We start from the raw sequence: 15,775 nt of genomic DNA on the forward strand, positions 1-15,775 counted from the left end.
GGATGCTGCAAAATTCTCTTCCCAGGTGATTATTCCCAGCTCTATATGGGGAATTCATTTGTATCATGTCAGGCCTGTAAGAATTGTTGAGCTGTTACATAAATACCTGAGGGATCTTGGATCTTGGGATCCAGTCTTTCAAAGGAAGAGCCTTTTCTTCAGCTAGCAAAAGTTCTTCACATTTTTTAACATTTTTAAGATAGGGAGGTAGCAGTAAGGAGATCCAAGGAATCTGTGACTTTTGTCCTGGCAAGTTTTTTTTTTTTTTTTTTTTTTTTTAAATCATAAAGTGCTACCTGTTGCACACATTAACCCTTTCCTTATCTAGCATATTTTTTCTTTTGGTTCACGTGCTATTGTAGCAGTGTTGTATAAGAGGGTACATCAGGTATTTTGGGGGCTCTTATTTAGAATTTTGGGTGATAATTCTGAAGTTTAGAGTGACTGATGTCTGTTTTCCTTTTTTTTTTTTTTTTTTTTTTTAGTTTTTTTAAATGTTCATGTATTTTAGAAAGAGAGAGAGCTCGCACACACACGGGAGGGGCAGAGAGAGAGGGAGACGCAGAATCCGAAGCAGGCTCCACGCTCCTCACTGTCTGCACAGAGCCCTGCGGCGCAAGGCTCAGACTCACTAACTGTGAGATCATGACCTGAGCTGAAGTCGGATGCTTAACCAGCTGAGCCACCCAGGCGTCCCATGTATTTTCCTTTCTAAGATTACATGACCAAATTATATCTGAAGTGTAAATCCCTTCTATACCATAATTTTTGATGTGAGAGCATGTTGGCAGCTTATTTGAGTGACAAGTTTGCCTACCAAACTTCATGTCTCTCTCTCTCTCTCTCTCTCTCTCTCTCTCTCTCTCTCTCTCGTGAGTGCTCCTATTGATCCAACATTGATTAAGTTAGATCTTACTTGAGGAATTTTAAGACTATAAAGGCTGATTTTTATAGTAGTTAACTATTTTTTAACACCTTGTCTTTAGGCTAAAGTGTAGAACTTATTTTTGTTTTGCAGTTGTTGGTCATAGAGGATAAAGTTTGAAAGAGACAAATGACAGGTTTATTTGGCTTAGTGATTAAAATTTGCATGGTCTCGTATAATATATATTTGTCAAATTGAATGGAATTATCTAGTACGTTGATTATAGTGTTTTTAAATGTTACTTCCATGTTGTTTTAGGGGACAAAACCTAAATAGGCATCCCTCTGTGATATACCTTCAAAGTAGCCTCTTGAGAGAGAAAACAATACCAGTATTAAAAGCCTGAGTCTAGACTCATTTTGGAATGACTTTTTTGTATTTAGGACCTTTTACCTATCTTTAAGAAAAAAAAGTTGTATTTTTATTAGTAAAAATACTGTTAATAGTAATGATCTAACAATAGATCATATCAGTGCTTTTTGCTGATGATATAGCTATTTCTCAAGTGCATAGGCTGAATTTGGCAAGTTTTGATTATGTTTATATCCTCTTTGTCATTTTGTAAAGTCAGAAACAGCTCATTTAAAAAAAATGGCATGCCTTTTGCCAATCTATTTACTATTACATGTGGAAGAGAATTGTACCTTTGAAGATGGTGTGTATGTAGTACATTTGGGATATTCGCTCTACTTTCTGGAGCGAGAATGCTTGTTTTGCAGAGTAGGAAATGACAAGGGTGGGCGAACAATGTTTGATTATTCCTAAGCAAGACATTGTTTTGTTTTTTAATGAGAAGATTAGTAGTTTTGTGTATAGATTCCTAGAACAAAGCCAGATAGATCTCTAAGGCAAATTGATACACTTGAAAGGGTAGTCCAGAGAGAGGGATAGAAGCTTCAGTGTTGGCGATGGGTGGGTATTTGGTTGTCCTGAGGTAAAGAGGATTTATTTCCGTGTTTCTGGTAAATTTAGATGGAGAACCTTATTGAGAAATACTGACAAGTACTGAAGATGGAACTTTTTTTTTTCCCGTTTGATTTCACGAGCCAAAGTGTTGGAGTAGTTTTGGATGTTTGTTACTATCCGTGTATATTTAAGTATTTATTTGTAGGGAATGTTCAGTATAATACCTTACAGTTTCTTAATCTAAAATGTTAAGTTAAATCCTTAGCAATTATAATGATCTTTCAGGTTTCTAAAATCATACCAATCCAGAGCAATCCTTATTATTGCATAGAAAATCAAGGGCAAAATAATGTGCATTTAAATGCTTAAGATTTCTATGCTATGTAGTATCACTTTAACATGGGACTTTTTCCACTTTTATTGGAAGAGATGGCCCTTGTTAAATATTTTAATACACTGGATTATGATATGTGCCTTCAACGTGTATAATATTTTGTACACATTGTTACATTTAGTATGGAAAAAATTCATTAGCTTCTGCCAAAGGCAATTGTAGAAACAAACGGACACCTAAATCATTGTAAAAGAAAGTGAAGACAGTATACTTCCTGGTAAAAGAAATGATGTAACCTGAATATTTTTCCTCCTGAATTCGCCTAAGTCTAGTGGTGTTATCTGAAGAAGGAGTTGTCGATTTACTTGAGAATTCAGTTTGCTTGTCAATCTTGATGATGACATTAAGAGATATTCTAAAGGATGTTCTTATACTATTGGACGTTCAGTACTGTTAATGTTCCCAACATACGGTTTTCTTCGAATCAGCTAAATCATTTATCTTTTGTAAGAAACTGGGGGCACTGAAGCCCTAGTGATATTCTCACCATTCTTTGGGTTACCCTTAAAAATTGTCTTCCCAGATTCAGCAGCAGTTACCAGATCATCCCTTTTGCAAACAGTCCTACTCTGAATGAGTGGTCTTTCTGACCACACTAAGGTCTATTCTGACCAAGAATGGACTAGGCAAAATAAAATCCTAGTTTTAAGCCATTTTTTTTCCTAGCATGAAAGTAGCATACTGTTAACAACTGGAAAAAAATTAAGATGATCTAAATTGTTGAATTTGCTTACTTATAATTATTTCATTAGACTTAACCTTCAACTGTGTTGGTAGAGGAGTACATTGTTCCGAGTGTTGCAGCCTCCTTACTGATGATGTAGGAAAAACTTGTTGCCCATTTTTTGGGTGATTCAAAATGCAAATAATGAGGGAGCTAATTCTTTATTCTTACGCATCAGTCTTCCACAGTAAGCTATATTTTAGGGACACATAATGAGGACTGTATTTAAGCCCTATCACTTTCTCTTGTTTTATTTTGCTGAGCACTAATCAGTACCATACTTGTTTGTTTGTTTGTGCATCTCTCTCCTTTGGAGTGCTCCTTGAGAGTTGAGACTTTCTTTTTGGTTATGGTATATACTGGATGCTTCAAATAGTGCCTTACACATAGAAAGTGCTCAATAAGTAGCCTCAAAAAAAAGAGAAAGTACTCCGTCTACAACACAGAAAGGGCTCAATAAGTATTTGTTGATGTTGTTGAAAGCCCTGATAAATACTTTTCTTTGCTACCAATTTCTTGAGTGCTAGGAATAAGCCACTGGAATGGAGGAGAGTTTGGTGACTGGGGATGAGCCAAATACCTGGGTATGTCTTGCAGTGTACATAGAACCAGAAGCTACTTTTGAGAGAGAGAATGAGTGGTAGAGGGATAGAGAGAATCCTAAGCAGGCTCCACGCTGAGCATGGACGTGAGGCTCAATCTCACAACCATGAGATCATGACCTAAGCTGATATCAAGAGTGAGATGCTTAATCAACTGAGCCACCCAGGCGCCTCGAACCAGAAGCTTTAAGCTATGACGATATATATACAGATATAATATATATACACATACATATTACATATATATACATACATATGTGTATGTATATATATGTAATATGTATGTATATATATCATATATGCTTAGCACACATCCCAGATGAACATATTTACATATTTATAGTGTTTGGGCCATTACAAATGAAAAAATGTTAACTTTAAAAGCTCATTCTGAATTTTAAGTTCTCCTACCCCTAATCTTGTCCTAAATCTTCTATTTCAAGGTTTTAGCTGGCTTTTAGATAGCCTTAAAGTTGCAAAGTTGCAAGTGATGGTTTTTGTGTTATTCTCAAGTTTTGGTTTTGATCATTAAGCCAAAGAATTGATATATTTACTGTATACCATACAGAGAGACATGGCATTATTTTATGTCCTGCAAAATTTTTCTTCTTGGGGGCGCCTGGGTGGGTCATTCAGTTAAGCATCCAACTCTTGATTTTGGCTCAAGTCATGATCTCATGGATCATGAGATCAAGCCCCATGTCAGGCTCTGTGCATGGAGCCTGCTTGTGATTCTCTCTCTCCCTCTGCCCCTCCCCTGCTTGCTCGCTCTCTCTCTCTCAAAATAAATAAACATTAAAAAAATTTTTTTTTTCTTCTTGGGAAGTGGACATCCTTGACTGTAGTTTTCATTAATTTGCTCTGTGTAATCTCATTTTTGGAATAATCCTGTATTGTTGCTTTGTGCTTTTATGTCAACAAATGTTAGAATTCAGTAAGCATTTATGAGCCACGTACTAGGCTGAGTTCTTTCATATACATTACCTTATTGAATTCTCAAAACTGCCTATAAGGTAGATGGTATAGTTTTAAACTTTTTTTTTTTTTTTTTAATGGAAATGGAACCTTTAGCCTGTGACTTGGCCAAGATCACAAAGTTGGTGAGGAATGGAACCAGACCTTGAACCCCATGTTTCTTGTGTCACACCTTGTCATCTTTCTAGCGGTGTTATCTCATACAGAAAACAAATGATAGCCACTCCTGTTGTAGAAAGTTGCAGACTAAGTACTTTCTCGTTTTTTGAAACTGCTTTTAAAATTTCTTCCCTCACAGATCCTAACATCCTAAATGAGATAGCTACAAATATTTGACAGTCAGTGTTTTATCATGTTTAGAAAAAGTTGGCACATTCTTTTTGTGAACTTTGAGCTTATTGCACTTGATCTATTAAAACAGCAGTATTTGTGCAGTTTGTGTGTATGTCAAGCCTTTTATTTATGCATGTCACTCATATCATTGTTTTCTGTTTTAAATTTTAGGTTCTTGGGGGTTTTCTCTATCTGTGAGTACTTGGTAAAAACTTAAACCATAAAGATAGAAGGCAGCAGATAGTGACCAAGCGAGTGGTTTTGGCAGATACAGTGGTGAAGGCCTCCTTCAGGTAGGTAGAGAGGAGGAGGGAAGAGGGTGGCCTTACAGGAGGTAAAGACAGCATAAGCTTTACTATGGAGTGGGACACTTATTAGGCCTATCCTGAGGATGCTCATTAGATTCGTAGGACTAAAGTAGATTTGTTTTGGGAGGCACTGTTCATAATGTTGGGAACATACTTGAAACAATTATGAAGGCCAGGTATGGACCATAGAGAGCCATTGGAAGTTGTGGTTTGTTTTTAATCAAATAGCAATTTGATCAAAGTGGTGTTTTAGGAGTAATATTTTTGCAGTTTCAGGTCTGGGATGTGTCCAAAAGAATATTGAAATAAGTTATCTCTTAAGGTGATAGGTATCTGAGCTCTAGGGCAGTGGTTCTCCAAGTGTGGTTCCCTCACCAGCAGCATCAGCATTATCTGGGTATCTGGGAACATGTTAGAAATGCAAATTTGGGGGACCCTGCTCTGTATTTACTGTATTAGAAACCCTGGGTTGGGGCCCAGCAATCTGTGCTTTAACAGGCCAGGTGATTCTGATACATGCAGAAGTTTGAGAACCACTGTTCTGGGGAATAGTTAATAGAAATAGAAAGGGAGGAAAAATGAAGGACTCACAAAACTTGGTGACTGATGGCTAGCAGCATGTTATGATGGAAAAAAGTGCTTGATTGGGGATCACAAGTGCTGAGTTTCAGTATCATCTTAATCACCTGCTGTTTTGACAAGAGAACTGACCTGTCATAGAGGGAATTGTACTTAGGGATTTCTGAGGATTTGGGAGGCGAATGAAGAATTAAGGTGGACCCTGGGATTAAGTCTGGGTTATTAGAAAGATCAGGAAGGAGTTTTAAATTTTTTTTTAAATTTTTTTTTATGTTTATTCATTTTTGAAAGACAGAGAGAGACAGCACAAGCAGGGGTGGGGTGGTAAGAAAGGGGGACACAGAATCTAAAGCAGGCTCCAGGCTCTGAGCTGTCAGCACCAGGGCCCGACGTGGGGCTTGAACTCATGAACCGTGAGATGACCTGAGCCGAAGTCAGACGCTCAACCAATTGAGCCACCCAGGCGCCCCTTTAAATTTTTTTTAATGTGTATTTATTTTTGAGACAGAGACAGAGCATGAGTGGGGGAGGGTCAGAGAGAGAGGGAGACACAGAATCTGAAGGAGGCTCCAGGCTCTGAGCTGTCAGCACAGAGCCAGACGCGGGGCTCGAACTCACAGACTGTGAGATCTTGACCTGAGCCGAAGTTGGAAGCTCAACCGACTGAGCCACCAGGTGCCCCAAAGGAAGGAGTTTTGAAAGGGAGAGGAGAGAATATTGGGTAGATGTTTTAGAAAATTGGAACAGATTACTTAAAGCAAGGGTTCGCGACTGGGTGTGAGTTTGCCTCTTTGGGATATTTGGCAATATCAGGAGACATTTTTTTTTAATGTTTATTTATTTTTGAGAGAGACAGAGTGTGGGCAGGGGAGGGTCAGAGAGAGAGGGGGACACAGAATCTGAAGCAGGCTCTAGGCTCTGAGGAGGTGTCAGCACAGAGCCTGACATGGGGCTCGAACTCATGAACTGTGAGATCATGACCTGAGGTGAAGTTGGATGCTTAACCAACTGAGCCACCCAGGTGCCCCTGGAGACATTTTTGATTGTCAGATTAGGGAAGTACTACTGGTATTCTAGTGAGTAGAGGCCAAGGATGCTGTTAAAATATCCTAAACGCACAGCTCAACCCCCCACAGAGGAGGGTTATCTAGTCCAGAATGTCAACAGTGTGAGATTGAAAACCCTGATTTAAAGAGAAATATCCAGTAGATAGGTTCTATGTTTCCATCCTGATTTTCTGCTGTTAATCTTAAGAGTTTTAAGCCTAACACAGAACATTTCAAAAGCCTTCTCAAACTGCGTTTCCCTAGGGCTTTGCCCCAAGTAAGTATGAAGGGTTTTGTTGTCCATTGTCAAAAACTAAATGGTTATGGAAAATCCTCAACCCAGGTGCCAATTTAATACTCTTTTTAATTTATCTTGAAATCAGCTTATTTGGATAACCAAAGTAAGTAAGTCTGCACTGTCTTGAGATCAATAATTAAGTTACAGCGAGAAATTTCCTTTTGATATACTCTTTGAAGGATAGAAAAATGAGATAAAAGCTGTGGTACCGATGTGAGCAAATATTGAAATATAGTGAATTGCCCTGTAGCTCAATACCCTATGACCATCCTTAAGAAACAACTGCATGATGGGGCGCCTGGGTGGCGCAGTCGGTTAAGCGTCCGACTTCAGCCAGGTCACGATCTCGCGGTCTGTGAGTTCGAGCCCCGCGTCGGGCTCTGGGCCGATGGCTCGGAGCCTGGAGCCTGTTTCCGATTCTGTGTCTCCCTCTCTCTCTGCCCCTCCCCCGTTCATGCTCTGTCTCTCTCTGTCCCAAAAATAAATTAAAAAAAAAAAAAAAAAAAAAAAAACGTTGGAAGAAACAACTGCATGAGCTGGTTGTGGCCCTCAGTGTGAATTCAGGGCAGCCCCAACCTTAATCCGTCTCTTGATGTCCATGGATCATGGAAGCTAGGAACTCTTTCCTGTCAGGGCGGTAATCTGGCCAACACACTCTTGTTTCTGACAGTGACTTCAAGAGAATGTAGATTCACAAATACAGTGATCACTGTATAGTACTTCCGTAGTTTCCAAAGTACTTCTCTGTTTCTTGTGTCTTTGGATCATTCATCATAATCCAGGGGGAGGGGGTCGCCAGAACTTGAGGGTGGTGCTGCCATGTTGCACAAACTCCCGAAGGTGCCATTCAGATATCTGAATCTGTCTGAAAGGTGCCCTTGGAGTTGTGTGGTGAACAAAAAAAAAAACGGTGAGCCTTTTTGAGTGGATAAGATAAAGGAAAAGTCACCCTGTGTATTTAAAACAAGGTGGGAAAAAGTCCGATCTGATGGATAATAGGACACATTAATTGAGTGCATACTTTGTGCTCGGTGCCGCACTTTACACACATGACTGACTTAATTCTCAGCAACCCTTTGAGATAGGTTCCGTGATTCCCATTTTCTGGTTTGGAAACTGAGGCAAGTACAATTAAGTAACTTGTCTGAGGTTAGGTTATCCAGCCAACAAGAGTAAGAGTCAGGATCCAAAGTGGGCAGTCTGGCTACCAAGCCTTCTAAACTGTACTGCCTCTTTTTCTACTTTGTTGAAGGACAGTTTGTATATGTTTTGTTGCTGAACTTTGGGTGTTCCCCAGGTAATCTTTTCTCATTCAGGAGATTCATCCGCATAAATGTTTGTTCAGTGCTTTCACTGTGCCAGCTACTTGGGCCTTACTTTTTAGAACTTCCAAATACTGTGCTTTCAAATAGTGCTGATTGCTTTGAAGAAATTAAGAAGTTGATGAAATACAGTTGAGCCCGGGACAACATGGGGGCTAGGGGCAGTGACCCTCTGCACAGTTGAAAATCCACGTGTAACTTGTGACTCCCCAAACACTTAAGTCGTAATAGCCTATTTTGACTGGAAGCCTTCTTGCAACATAAAGAGTCAATTAACATAAGTTTTGCACGTTATATATATGTTGTATTCTCTTTTTAAATGTTTATTTTGAGAGACAGTGTGCACACGCATGCATGTGAATATGAGCAGGAGTGGGGGCAGAGAGAGAGAATCCCAAGCAGACTCCATGCTATCAGTGCAGACTCTGATGCAGGGCGTGATCCCACGAACTGTGAGCTCATGACCTAAGCTGAAATTAAGATGCTCAACCAACTGAACCAACCACCCAGGCACCCCTGTTGTATTCTTATGATAAAGTAAGTTAGAGAAAATGTAAAGAAAATCATAAGGAAGAGAAAATACATCTACAATACTGTGCTGTGTTGATCAGAAAAAATCTGCATGTAGGTGAACCCATGCAGTTCAAACCCATGTCGTTCATGGGTCATCTGTACTTATTAGGGTAAGGATTGCTCCTTGAGATTAGATGATCACTGAAGGCTCCCTGAGAAGATGGCATTTTGTGACTGAGACCTGAAGGATGTGTGGAGTCATTCTTGTGAAGTTCAAGGGCTTAGGGGACCAAATCTGTGTCAAAAGAGCTCTGGGTAGAGGGACCAGCTAATGTAAAATCCTGTGGTATGAATGAGAAAATATTATAACTTTGTGTCAGACACCAAACAAAGACACTGGGATACAGTGATGAGCAAGACAGGCATGGTCCTTTTGTCATGAAGCTTACAGTCCGGTGGGGAAGTCAGTAATTAAATATTTCTGCTAGTAATGTCAATTATAGTTACGCAAAGGACTACAAAGGTAAATATAGGATGCAGTGAGAATATATAATAAGGTGACCTAATCTAAACTTCAGGAGTGGGAGGAGGCACAGAGAACACTTTTCCCGAGAAAGCCTTTAAAACTGAGACCTGGGGGCTCCTGGATTGCTCAGTTGGGCGTAAGCGCCCGACTTCAGTTCAGGTCATGATCTCGCGGTTCATGGGTTCGAGCCCTGTGTTGGGCTCTCCACTGTCAGCATGGAACCGGCTTTGGATCCTTGGTCTCCCTCTTTCTCTGCCCCTACCTCCCCCCACCGCCCAAAAGTAAGTAAACTTAAAAAAAAAAGTAAAACTGAGACCAGAAGGGTAAGAGGTAACCAGTCAAAAAGGAAGTCATTAGCATATGCAGAAACCCTGAGATTGGAAGGAATCTGATGTGTTTGAAGAACCTACCAACCAAGCAAGACGAAAAAGGCTAGTGTAACTGCAAAGAAGTAGATGGAGGAGAGAGTTAAAATCTTGACAAGATAGTCAGGGGTCAGGTCAAGTAGGGCTTTATCTTGAAGATGGTGGGAAGGCAGAAGTTTATCAGAGGACTAATATGGGTGGACTGATAAACAGCTGCAGGATAGGGAAGGGATCAGGGAGGGAGGGAGAATGGATTTGATGACGCCAAATAGGAGGCTACTACAGTGGTTGAGGTAAGACGGCAATATAGTTGCGAATGTGGGCAGTGGAATTCGGGAGGTTATGGAATATTTAGAAAATAGAATCATAGGACTTTGGTTCCTTGGATACATGGGAGGGTGAGTTTAAGGGGGTACATGTAAACATGCCTCTCAAGGTTTTCTCATGTGAATGGCTTGTAGTGTAGTCCTTTTATCAAGATAGGGCACACTGAAAGAAGGGCAGGGCTGGAGATAGAAGGGAAGAACGTAAGCTCAGTTTTGAGTAAGTTTGGATAGATTGAATGTGAGATACCTATGAGACATCTGGTAGAACTGTTGAGTAGGTAACTGGTTCTGGGCCACAGGAAGGGTTTGTTGTGTCTCGTTGGCATAGGTATGGTCAATGAAGTTGGGTAGACGTGGAGTAAGCTTACAAAGGTATTGCGGGGGGTAGGGGTGTGCAGAAAAGTATGAGGAAAATCAAAAGAGACTGGTATCTTGGAAGACAGGAAACTGTGGTACTGTTTATCAAGCACCGTGTTAAGCATTTGTGTATTTTTACTCACTTAATGCTCATAACTATGAAGAAGGTGCTTTTATTTCAATTTTATAGATCGGGAAAATGACAGAAGAAGGGGCTACATAAACAACATTTCATACTGAGAATGTAAAAAAAGAGGAGGGCAGTGGTCAGGTGAGGTGGATGCTACCCAGAGGCTGAGATTTTCATTGGATTTGGCAACATAGAGGTTAATGGTGACTAAACGGGTTTCAGTGGCATTTGGGAGAACACATCAGATAAATGTTACATTAAACATCATGAAAGAAGAGACATTTAGAGACATTGGCTGTGAAGAGAGAAGGGGAGCAGGTTGTAGCTACAAGTTAAAGTGTAGGATCCAGAGAAGGCTCTCTTAGGTTTTTGTGTGTTATATTTTAAGATGGAAGAGACCACTGCTTTTTTTTTTTTTTTTTATGGTGTTATCAACTATTACTCCTTTGTCTGTTATCCCTCATGTTTAATCAGTAGCTAAGACCCGATGAATTACTAGTATTCATTGTTAGATAGTTCCCACTGCCATTTAAATTTAAAAAAAAAATTTTTTTTTAATTTGTTTTAATGTTTATTTATTTTTGAGACAATGTGAGAGACAGAGTGCAAGCAGCAGAGGGACAGACAGAAGGAGACACAGAATCTGAAGCAGGCTCCAGGCTCCGAGCCATCAGCACAGAGCCCAACGCGGGGCCTGAACTCACGAACCATGAGATCATGACCTGAGCCGAAGTCAGACGCTTAACCGACTGAGCCACTCAGGAACCCCTAAATTAAAAAATTTTTAATTTTATTTACTATTTATTTTTTAAGTAGATTTCACGCCCAATGTAGAGCTTGAATTCATGACTCTAAGGTTAAGAGTCAGATGCTCTACTGACTGAGCCAGCGAGCCAGCCAGGTGTCCCTCCGTCATTTCTTAATGTTTATGCTCCAAGGTTCTGATCGTGTTGTTCCTATTCTCTGTAGCTTTCCCATTCTGTAGTCACTGGTGGTATGGGAGGGACACTAGGCTTTGGTTCATGTGACCTGGCTTTGAATTTCAGCTTATTAAACTTACCTTTTTTTAACTTCATTTCTTTATTATTATTTTTATTTTTTATTAAGTAAACTCTACCCCCCATGTGAGGCTTGAACTCAATGATCCTATGATCAAGAGTTGTATGCTCTACGACTGAGCCAGCCAAGCACCCCTGGGAACTTTAATTTTTCATGTGTGGAATTAGTGAAAATAAAACTTACTTTTTGGAAATTGTTTATAAGTGCTTGGTTAACTTAAGCGTTTGCCATTGTAGGCACAAACTCCTTAGCCTGATATTCAGGCCCTAATTGATTACTATAGTCTTATTAGCTACTCTTAACTTATATATGTTCCAGCCAAACCAAGCTACCTTCTTGTTTTTTTCCACACACTTGTGCTATTTTGTCTCCCTGTCTCTACCCTAGTTCTCATTTTTTTTTTTAAGGGTAAAGTTTATCCTTTTTCTCTTTCTTTCTGTCTTCCTTCCTTTCCTTTCCTTTCCTTTCCCTTCCCTTCCTTCCTTCCTTCCTTCCTTCCTTCCTTCCTTCCTTCCTTCCTTCCTTCCTTCCTTCCTTCCATCCTTCCATCCTTCCATCCTTCCATCCTTCCATCCTTCCATCCTTCCATCCTAAGCAGGCTCCATGCTCAGCATGGAACCCAATGCAGGTCTCAGTCTCGACCCTGAAATCACGCCTGAGTTGAAATCAGGAGTCAGATACTTAACCGATGGAGCCACCCAGGTGCCCCTTTAGTTCTCATCTTCTAAAGCTCATTTGTGATACTGCTTCCTTAGTCCTGTGTGTAGAAGGAAACCTCTTTCTCGAATCCTCATAATTTTTTCTGTATCTCTCATGATGTCTAACTGCGTACAAGATAGAAATTTTTTTATGTTTACTTACTTTTGAGAGAGAGACAGAGACAGCACAAGTTGGAGAGGGGCAGAGAGAGAGGGAGACATAGAATCTGAAGCAGGCTCTAGGTTCTGAGCTGTCAGCACAGAGCCCAACGCGGGGCTCGAACCCACAAACTGTGAGATGATGACCTGAGCTGAAGTTGGTTGCTCAACCAACTGAGCCACCCAGGCGCCCCCAAGGTAGAAAATTTAATTATGTCTATATTGTATGCTCCATGAGGACAGGGCATGGTTTCCCTGGCATATACATAGCATAGTACTGTTTACATCATTAAGACTCATATTGCTGGTTGGTTAACTTTTTATGAAGACAAAGCATAATGTAATAAAATTAATCTATTCCATTCTGTGGTTGAGTGCTCACAGTTATGAGGAGGGTGATGTTTAGAACAGAATCAAAGAGAAGGGAGACAAGGAACAAGAATTTGCCATGTCTGATTGCTTCACTTGTTATGGTCACTGGATAGAGAAAGAAGGAACACACTACTCATTTCTTAAGACCATCTGGTTACCCTTGCTCTTATACTGTGTTCACCAGGCTATTTTCATAATTAGTAAAGTTCCCCTGTTTGTTGATATTGGGAAATGGGTTTCCTAGATAATGGGCATGAGTATTCATAGCCATTGCCAGGCAGTGTGAAGAAGCTAATTGACAGTCTTTTTGTCTTGTAGAGTTGAGTAGCAGCCTACCAGTATCCCTCCTTTGAACTTTGAAAGGAGACACAGTGTTCACTTAACAGTAATAGTGTCTACAAACATTCTTATGCACAAAGGTTTGAACATGTTGTATAGAATGCCAAGGTACCATCCTTCAGACCCTTTTTGTAGGGAAGCATTTCTTTGACTAGATCTTCCTGTTATACATTCTCATAAAATATCTCTTATGCATAACACTTATCAAAATTGCGTCTTTATGTTTACTTGAATTATTGTTTGTTTCCCTTTCAGATTGCAAGCCTCATTAAAGGCTACTACCATGCCTTTTCTCACTGTTTTATCCCCATACTTAGTACAGTGTTTGGTCCACAGTAGGTGCTTGATAGATTTTTTTTTTTTTTCTGTGAATGTGCATCTCTAAAATGCTCTCCCTCCCACCCCATTCTGTCCTCCTGGTACACTCCTAATTACCCTCCAAAGGCCCCAGATAGTCTTCTCTTGAGTTCTCCTCAGTTACATTCCTGAGGCACATTACATGCATTTCTGTTGTGGGACCAGTCACTTTGGGTTGTAATTATTTGACAGTTGAGTCTCTTTTCATCCAGCTAGAGTAGACTTCTTTAAGGCAAGGATCATGTCTTATATAAGTGTTCAGAAAAATGTCTGTTGAATTGGACAAAATTGCACTTCCTAAAGATACATGAAATATTTATAACATAATAGCTGAACCCTAACAATGGAAAGAACCTTAGATTGGTAATCAGGAAGACTGTGGTAGTTATTCAGGCTTTATGTTATTCATCTGTGAGGTCTTTCTCAGTTCTAATTGTTTAAACTAGTTGTTTTCAAAGTGCTCCTGACCACATCATCTGGGAGCTTGTTAGAAATACATTCTCGGGCACCTGGGTGGCTCAGTCGGTTGAGCGTCCGACTTCGGCTCAGGTCATGATCTCACAGCTTGTGGGTTCAGGCCCCGCATCGGGCTCTGTGCTGACTGCTCAGAGCCTGGAGCCTGTTTCAGATTCTGTGTTTCCCTCTCTCTCTGACCCTCCCCCGTTCATGCTCTGTCTCTCTCTGTCGCAAAAAAAATAAATAAACGTTAGAAATACATTCTCAGGGGCGCCTGGGTGGCGCAGTCGATTAAGCGTCCGACTTCAGCCAGGTCACGATCTCGCGGTCCGTGAGTTCGAGCCCCGCGTCAGGCTCTGGGCTGATGGCTCGGAGCCTGGAGCCCATTTCCGATTCTGTGTCTCCCTCTCTCTCTGCCCCTCCCCCGCTCATGCTCTGTCTCTCTCTGTCCCAAAAATAAATTTAAAAAAAAAAAAGTTGAAAAAAAAAAAAAATACATTCTCAGGTCCTACCCCAAACTTACTGAATCAGACACTCTGGGGTCAATAAGCCCACCAGGTGATTCTGGTAGATAATAAAGTTTGAGAACCAGTGGAATTATTTTAGTTTGTTTTCTGCGTGTTCAAAAAAAAAATTATAGTTACTGTAATTTAAGCTTCATAGCTTAAAGTTATTTAAAAGAAATTTTTTTTAATGCTCACTTATTTTTGAGAAAGCGACAGAACACGAATGGGGGAGGGGCAAAGGGAGAAGGAGACACAGAATCTGAAGCAGGCTCCAGGCTCTGAGCTGTCAGCACAGAGCCGGATGCAGGGCTTAAACCCACAAACTTGAGGTCATGACCTGACCCGAAGTCAGACGCTCAACCAACTGAGCCACCCAGGTGCCCCTTAAAGTTATTTTTTTAAAAATAAGTTTAGGGGCGCCTGGGTGGCGCAGTCGGTTAAGCGTCCGACTTCAGCCAGGTCACGATCTCACGGTCCGTGAGTTGGAGCCCCGCGTCAGGCTCTGGGCTGATGGCTCGGAGCCTGGAGCCTGTTTCCGATTCTGTGTCTCCCTCTCTCTGACCCTCCCCCGTTCATGCTCTGTCTCTCTCTGTCCCAAAAAATAAATAAAAAAAAAAAACAAAAAAAAACGTTGAAAAAAAAAATAAGTTTAAAAAAAAGTTTTAACTTTTCTCAGGGTGCCTGGGTGGCTCAGTCGGTTGAGCATCCAACTTTGGCTCAGGTCATGATCTCATAGCTGATGAGTTCGAGCCCCGCGTCAGGCTCTGTGCTGACAACTCGGAGCCTGGAGCCTGCTTCGGATTCTGTCTCTGCCTCTCAATGCACCTTCCCTGCTCATGATCTCTCTCTCTCTTTCTCTTTCTCTCTCAAAAATAAACATTAAAAATTTTTTAAAGAAAAAAAGCAAAAACACTTTTCTTCATATGTTGAATTTTGGACATTTTTCTAAGCTACTGATCATAGCTGTATAGCCAGAGTGTCTTTGAATGAGAAGCAGTCAGTTCAGAAGTATTTGAAGACTGCTGCTTAATGCTGCTAGCAAAAGCGAAATATGTGTGTGTGTGTGTGTGTGTGTGTGTGTGTGTGTGTATTTATATCTTTATATATGCACCTAGCACACACGCATGGCTTTCTGTCAGTGGAAACTTCTCCATGATTGGTTAAAGGAAGGAAAGATAAAGTACAGGCCTTAATTGGGCA

This window comes from Neofelis nebulosa, chromosome 10 (genome assembly GCF_028018385.1).
Source record: "Neofelis nebulosa isolate mNeoNeb1 chromosome 10, mNeoNeb1.pri, whole genome shotgun sequence".
Classification (NCBI taxonomy): Eukaryota; Metazoa; Chordata; class Mammalia; order Carnivora; family Felidae; genus Neofelis; species Neofelis nebulosa.